The sequence below is a fragment of the Pseudonaja textilis genome, chromosome 10, assembly GCF_049901715.1.
Source record: "Pseudonaja textilis isolate UNSWEBS1 chromosome 10, rPseTex1.2, whole genome shotgun sequence".
NCBI classification, from domain to species: domain Eukaryota; kingdom Metazoa; phylum Chordata; class Lepidosauria; order Squamata; family Elapidae; genus Pseudonaja; species Pseudonaja textilis.
The window spans coordinates 8,312,721-8,321,281 of record NC_141999.1 but is presented as its reverse complement, the minus strand read 5'-3'; positions in this window follow the sequence as shown (position 1 = coordinate 8,321,281).

The window sequence follows — 8,561 nt, the reverse complement described above, 5'->3', positions numbered from 1 at the left end:
GTCTTTTGCACAAACCCAGCCTCTCCCCTGGCTGGGCACTTGACCCTGCCACGTTACTGATGGCAGCAAGGACCCAAGACAAATTTGACAGTGTGCAAGGACTCATGGTTGAGGTAACTGCACTGCCCTTAAACTGGCAGACGTGGGAGCATTTTTTTTTTTTTTTTGGACCAGTTGGCATTCCTTGAATTGGGATACCATAGATGCTTTTGCTAGACCCTGTTTATTTTTTAAAGAAATCACTGAGCTTCCCTCGGCTGATCTCAAAAGCTAACAGGTAGCTCTGGCTAATTCGGATGGGCAGGTATGGTGGAATTCCAGACTGGTCATCTAGAAGGTCTTTTTTTTAAAAAAAAACTGCTGAAAGAAATCCAGCCTAGACCAAGCAGACAAGCTGAAGAGCATCTGCCTGGATGTGATGAAGAGGAAAAGGGAGATGCTGAAAAAAGATGAGGTCTGTATAAAAAGGATCAAGATTGACTTAAAGGTATTACCCCGTTCGCCTCCCGCCCCCACCCCAAAAAGCTCAGTTGGTACCCAACTGTTTGCACTTGGCAAAAGGAGCTAAGAAGCTTCTAGCCCAGAGTGGGAGAAGGGAAAACGATTTTTGGCTGTTCCTGTGAGGATGGAGGTAAAAATAGGTTGCAAGTTGTCTTGGCTGCTGTGTCAGTGGGATGGGCAGGAATTTGATTTGTTAAAAAAAAAAAAGTAAAATTACACTGCAGAAGAGATCGGAGATTTGGAAGCCTTATTCTCAATGGCTAATCAAAGTCTCCAAGCTCCAACTGCAGGAGACAACATACCTGGCTAGAAATGAGAAGAGAAGCCATGATTCTGCAACCAACTTTGTTTTATCTTTGACCAACTTGGTGAAAATGTAGGCTGGCTCCCCAAGTAGCAGCAGAGTAACAACTATGTGGGCCTGTTCTTGGCCTCTAAGCTACGTAGGCAGTAAGTACAACATTGCACAACAGCAGCACAGAACATAAAAATCATGGTTACCATGGAGCACAAAACAATCACAGTTTATTGGTTTCCAATTATAGAAAATGAAGACTACTGTAAACCAACACTTAGTCTAAAACAATAAATGTAATAAAAACAACGAATAACAATAATATCTCAAAGCTAAAAACAATAGGTTATGCCATTAAGAACTATGACACTAATAAAGCACAGTATCAGATGATAGATATGGGATATATCAGGTCTGATTAATACTTTCTCTCATCCATTCCTGCTGGATTTTGCCTGAATCTAGCCAGAAGTTAGCAACTTTGTGAAGACATTGTTCTAAAAAAGTAAATAATGTAGAATTTATCTCTGTGGCCTGAAAAGTAATAACTGTGAAGGATAGATCCATAGATTTAACTAGTCCAGCCTTGCAAGGATACAGAACTATAGTTTCCTTCCTACTTTTATTTATGTATTTATTAGATTTTTATCCCACCTTTATTATTTTCTAAGTAACTGAAGGAGACAAACGTACATAATACACCTTCCTCCTATTTTCCCCACAATAACAACCAAACCCCTATGAGTGGGCTGGGGCTGAGAAAGTCCTCCAGCTGGCTTTCATGCCTGAGGCAGGACTAGAACTCACACTCTCCTGGTTACTAGGCTACCACTAACCACTACACTACACGGCAGTGAGCCAGCAAAGGCCATTCTGGAATGAGATGCTTCCCATCACACCAGGAATGCCACAGGTGTTCAGCTGAACCTTTCTCTTGCATTAATGGAAAGGGATCTGGGTTCTGCCAATTTTGCTAGAGTAACTGAATTCAGAACCAGTGAATCCTCTCGATTACTGAATCCACCGTGGTTGGCCTTTGAAGCATCAGAATAGGAAGAATATTTACATTTTGGGACCTTCGAGTTGGAAAAGATTCCTGAGAACAACATGGGACACAGTTTATTTTATTTTATTTTATTTTATTTTATTTATTTATTTATTTTGTCAATTGCTTACAAGATAATAGGTATAAGTAAAAACATAGTTATGAACTCATGGATACATATAAGAAAAATGAAAGTAACAATAGGACAGGCATGGTAGGCACGTTGGTGCGCTTATGCACGCCCCTTACAGACCTCTTAGGAAAGGGGTGAGGTCAATAGTAGACAGTCTAAGGTTAAAGTTTTGGGGGAAGAAACCACAGAGTCAGGTTTGAGTATTCCAGACATTGACCACTCTGTTGCTGAAGTCGTATTTCCTGCAATCAAGTTTGGTGCAATTAACCTTGAGTTTGTATCTATTGTTTGCTCTTGTGTTGTTATGGTTGAAGCTGAAGTATTCATTGACTGGTAGGACTTTGCAATGTATGATTTTATGTACTATACTTAGATCGGACTGAAGGTGGCATAGTTCTAGGTTTTCCAGGTCTAGAATTTCAAGTCTGGTGGAATAAGGTATTCTGCAACAAGTAGAGGAATGGAGAACTCTTCTTGTGAAATATTTCTGGACTTTTTCAACTGTGTTAATATCAGATACGTAATGTGGGTATTCAGTGGTGGTATTCTACCAGTTTGATCCAATTCAGCCAACCAACAGCTCCAAGGATCATCTGTGAGCAACTGGTTCGCTCCAACGATCAGCTGCTGGGCACTCCCACCCACCGGGCTCTATTCTGACCTTTATTTCCTGTTTTTCAAGCTCAGCTCCTTCACATGGCACAGCGGATTGCGACGCGTCAGATGTTGAAGACACAGAAAATCAGTAGCAAACCCTCTGTGCACATGTGCAAAAGCGTGCACTCACCAAACCGGTTGTTACACTGGTTGAATCACACCCCTGAGCCACGCTCACCAAGCCACGCCCACAGAACCAGTAGTAAAAAATGTTTAATCCCACCACTGATAGGACAGCCAAGAGAACATACAAGTGGTTCACCAAACAAATCATCTAGAGCAGGGGTCCCCAACCACCGGTCCCCGGACTGGTACCGGTCTGTGGAACATTTTCTATCGGGCCACTGGTTTGCTGGGCGCCGCCATCTTGTTTTGATGAAAAAGTGCTTCCGGTGAGCTTTTCCGGGTAGAAAGCAGCATTTGGGTGCTGAAAGAATCCTCGCACCTTAGTTTCATCGAGGGGGTGTGTGGCTTCGAACAAACTAAGGCACGAGGATTCTTTTAGCACGCATGGCAAGGCAAGCCGAGCGACCGTCCTGAAGCCGTCCCGAAGCCCATTGACACAGGTACAAAGGAGGAGTTGAAGGTGGCGGGGAGAAACGGGGGACGGCTGGCTGGCTGGTCGCTCGACTCGCCTTGCCATGCGTGCTGATGCGGGTACCGGTCCGTGGATGATTTTGTGATGCCGGTACCGGGCTGCGGATGATTTTGTGATGCCGATACCGGGCCGTGGCACAAAAAAGGTTGGGGGCCACTGATCAAGAGTTCTCATTTGAGGCACATATGACCAGGCTCAGTTTACTTACTTGGGACACATTACAGGAAGACCTATCTCTGTAGGGAAGGCTCTAATGCAGGGATAGGTGACCCTGGTGCCTTGATGACCTGTGAACTTCAACTCCCAGAATTCCTGAGCCAGGAGTTGAAGTCCAAATCATTAAAGGGGCCATAGCTGCTCACCCCTGCTTTTAATGCTAGGAAAGGCAGAAGAGGAGGATCAGCAGCGAGAAAGAGGGACTCAGTTACAGCAGGGACAGGAGCATTATTGGAAGACTTGAAGGACCTCGTTAGGGACACGATGGAGAAAATATGCCAATTACTAGAACTATTAGGGGACGCGGTGGCTCAGTGGCTGAGACACTGAGCTTGTTGATCAGAAAAGTCGGCAGTTCGGCGGTTTGAATCCCTAGCACCCCGTAATGGAGTGAGCTTCGGTTACTTGTCCCAGTTTCTGTCAACCTAGCAGTTCGAAAGCACGTAAAAAGTGCAAGTAGAAAAATAGGGACCACTTTGGTGGGAAGGTAACAGCATTACATGCACCTTCAGCGTTTAGTCCTGCCTGCCACATGACCACGGAGACGTCTTTGGACAGTGCTGGCTCTTCGGCTTAGAAATGGAGACGAGCACTGCCCCCTAGAGCCGGGAACGACTAGCACGGATGTGCGAGAGGAACCTTCACCTGTTTAGAACAATCAGTGGAACAGCTTCCCTCCTTCAACGCTGGAGTTTTTTAAGAACAGATTTGTCTGCAACAGTATAGGGCCTCCTGCTTGAGCAGGGGGGGTGGGGGTGGACTAAAAGACCTCCAAGATCCCTTCCAGTTCTGTTATTCTGTTACCAATGTGGATTTTCTAAGAGTCAGCACTGACTTAGTGGCAATCACCAAGTCCAGGGCTAAGCTGGCAAAGCAGTTGCCCAAAATATGAGCCAAGGAGAGTGTCAAACTCAGCACTGTGGGAATCTTCAAGAAGCAGCATTGCCACCTTGGAAGGACGAAGCTGCCTTTGCAGGAAGTGCAGGAAGCCACATTTCATTTTCCCAGGCTTCGCTGAAGCAAGAGCAATGGATGAGTTTGCGTAACACCTGAACCCAAAGAAGCCACATTACAAATAATCTTCGCCTTACAATGGCAATTGGGACCAAAATTCCCATTGTTAAGCAAAGTGTTGTTCAGCAAGTCACGGCTGATTTTATGACCTTTTGGCCATGATTGTTAAGCAAATCACTGCAGCTGTTAAGTGAACGGCTTCCCCCATCGATTTTGCATGTCAAAAGCTGCCTGAGAAAGTTGCAAAAGGCAATCACATGTTGATGGGATCCTGCAACTGTTCCGAATACTTGTCAGTTGGCAAGGGCCCAAATTTTGATTGTGTGACCATGGGGATGCTGCAACAGTTGTAAGTGTAAGAGAGAGAAAAAGAAAGAAAGAAAAGAGAGAGAGAGAGAGAGAGAGAGAGAGAGAGAGAGAGAGAGAGAGAAAGAAAGAAAGAAAGAAAGAAAGAAAGAAAGAAAGAAAGAAAGAAAGAAAGAAAGAAAGAAAGAAAGAAAGAAAGAAAGAAAGAAAGAAAGAAAGACTCAGATTGGTCTAATGGTTAAGGCTCCAGGCTATAAACTGGGTGACTGTGAGTTCTACTTCTTCTTTAGTCATGAAAATCACCCCGGTCATCTTGGGCCAATCCTCCTCTCTCAGCCCAACCCACTTCACAGGCTTGTTGTTGAGAAAATAAGAGGAGCATTAAATACTTTTGCCACCTTGAGTTATTTGTAAAATTAATAGACAGGATAAATAAGTTACTTACCAACATTTACCACAAGAGGTCACTCTTATGTTAAGTTAACACTAATTCTTCCTTTTTAAGCCATTGGCCAATTCAGTCATGCAGGAGGAAATTTCCCCATAGAGAGAACCGCTTCCATAATTCACATCCTGTTGGGAAAGCTGCCCCGGACTTCCCGCAGATTTCCTTAGTTGCAACATTTTCCCTATTCAGAGATTTAGAGAGAAGGAAAGGGGAGAACTGTGAATGTTGCCCTTGACATTTGCCTATGGCACAGCTGAACTCTTTGCATCTTAAGCTGGGTCTGCTCAAAACTTGGTTTGTTTGGGTTGAATAAGGTTTGTGAACCTAACCCCTGTGCTGTATAAGCCACGGTTTCTGCCTGAGTGGGATATATGAATCCAATTGCCAAATATCTGACCCATCACACCTAAGTAAACAATGGCTTAATCCAATTTGTGAATCAGGCCCCAAGCTGAAATCAGACATGCCATCAACTGCAATCTGCTTTATGGCTCAATGTACTGCAGATACCTTGCTATTGTGGTCTGTACACTATAATCTGCAGCTTAGTCCACTGACTGACGTTTACTTAGACATTTAGGGTGGGTTCAACAAACCTCAGTGAAGATAAACCATGACGGTGCCAGTGGTGGGATTCAATTTTTTTTACTACTGGTTTTGTGGGCGTGCTTGGTAGGCATGGTGTGCCTTGTTGGGCAGGGCTTGTTGGGCGTGGCAGGGGAAGGATACTGCAAAATCCCATTCCCTCCACACCCCACTAACCTGCTTTCCAGCTCCATTCTCCTATGCAGAGAAACCAAAGGAGACCCAGCTGACTCGGGAGGCAGAGGGGGCGGGGCCCCTTGGAGGTGGCATTTGCCGGTTCTCCAAACTACACAAAATTTCCGCTAACAGTTCTCCAGAACTGGTCAGAACCTGCTGAATACCACCTCTGCTTGGTGCAATGGATAGGATGACATCATCTAGTTGGCAAACATCCAGAGGGTCGCAAGGTCCCAGCAAAGAGGGTTTAACTCATTACTGCCATGTTGTGGCTCTCTTTATTTTTGCAGCTAGATCCGGGAGCCTTAGTGCTACCGAAAAAAAGGGAAAGTATGCATGATGTGAATCTAATCACTGTCTTTTGCTTTTCTTGTGTTGTGTGGAAGTCTCTTTCCTGTTTGGCTCTCATTCGTTCCTCACTAACAGCATTCTCACATTGTGATAAGCCATCATGTGGTTGATTTAGTTTTTGCCGAGGTTAAGATACATACTTCTCATAACCATATAACGAGTCTTGGGAAGGGCCACCAAATTTGGGCTGCTACAATAAGATGGTATGAAAAGATGGAAAGCTGCCTGCCATCTAATGGCCATCTAGATATATTCACACCAACTTCTGTAGCTCTAGCTAGCTGAGGTGTATATATATATATTGAGAAATTCTGTTAAATTTTCTCCAGGGTTCTATTGTGCTTATTGTTACTGCCCTCAAGTCAGTGCTGACTGCTGGCAACTTCCTGGACAAGTCCCTGCACTTTTGAGAACAGGATTTTCGAAATGGTTTGCCACTGCCTCCTCCTGTGGGCTGAGAAAAGTGACTGGCCCAAAGTCACCCAGCTTAGCTTTGTGCCTTAACTGGGACCAAAACTAGTGATCTGTTTAATTCAGAAGGATTCTGGAAAAACCATCCTTGAGATGTTTGGTTGCATAACCCATTTACCCTTGTCACAGCACCAACACATTTCTTGGTTCGAATAATGCCTTCAATCCGGAGAGATTGAAGAGAGCACATCTTTCTTCTCCTGTCCTGGCCATTTTTTACAGGGGCACGATTGAGACCGTTTTAACAAACTGCATCACTGTTTGGTTGGGTGGCAGCAGTGCCTCAGATAGAAAGCCCATACAGAGAGTGGTAAGGACAGCCAAGAAGATCATAGGAAGCTGTTATTCAAGATACTGCTTATAAGTGCTCTCTGCTTAGAGCGCGAAGCATTGTTAGAGACCCCACACAACCACTTCACTGTCTGTTTCTGTTGTTCCCCTCTGAGAGGAGGTTTCGAAGTATTTCTAGCAGGACTTCCAGATTGTATAACAGCTTTGTTCCCTAGGCCATCCGTCTTGTAGATTTGCAGGATTCTTTTTTTCGCCACGTATATGTATACATCTGAACTAGACTGTGATGTTTCTTTGTGTCATATATGTGTGTGTATGTATGTATGTATGTATGTATGTATGTATGTATGTATATGGATAATGGTTATCCTTTGAGAGCTGAATGCAATGAAATTTAATTTTAATTGATGCTGATTAGTGTATATTTAAAGTGACAATTGAGCTTAAATGGACTCCAGAAGATGGTAGAGGACAGGAAGGTCTGGAGGAACATTGTCCAAGGGGTCGCGATGGGTCGGACATGACTTCGCAACTAACAATAACAAAGTGACAAAGTTTTTTATTCCCTTCTGTTCTATGACATATATTCCCTTTGTCAACTTGCAATTAGTGTATTATTCTCTTCTCCTTTTCTTAACTGGTGTATTACTCTCTTCTCCCTTTCTTTAATTTATTTGCTATCCATCTCCCCGGCTTATTCATATGCTCAAAAATTTTTGTTTCACCCTTTTAACTTTTTGTGCCATTTCTTCCTGTACTATCAAATTCAGTCTAGGTCTTATAAGTCCCATTTTCTTTTTAACTTTACATTTTTGAGGGTTGTTCTGTAGTTCTACTTCCATTTCCTTAAGTTCCTCCTGTAGAGCTTCTTGTTGATATTTTCTCCCTATTTTTTCTTGCCATAGATGATATTGTCAGTCCTCAGATGTATGCCTTTGCTGTGTCCCACAACATTTGTGTTGTTGTTCCTTCTTTCCTATTTTCTTTGTAACCGATCCTGGTTACTGCCTGCCTTGAAACCATAGTGAGGCTTCATAAAATGAATTTTTGCTGTGTAAAGCATCTTGGCGGTCATACATGATGTACTCAATTCTTGCACACTTGTTTGCCGGTTACCAGCTCTGTTGTAGGAAATGTTTGCATGCTTCCCAAGATTTATAATTTTTAGTATTTAGTATTTATTTGATTTGTCAATCGCTTACAAGATACAGGTATAAGAATAAATATAGTTTTGAATACATGAGATAGATACTTATAAGGAAAATAAAAAACAATAGAACAGGGACGGTAGGCACAATTGGTGTGCTTATGTACGCCCACAGGAGGGCGAGCTGGCTTAGCACCAGAAAGTAAGATAAAGAAAGAAAGAAAGAAAGAAAGAAAGAAAGAAAGAAAGAAAAAAAGAAAGAAAGAAAGAAAGAAAGAAAGAAAGAAAGAAAGAAAGAAAGAGTGTCTCTTCCTGCAGCAGCATCC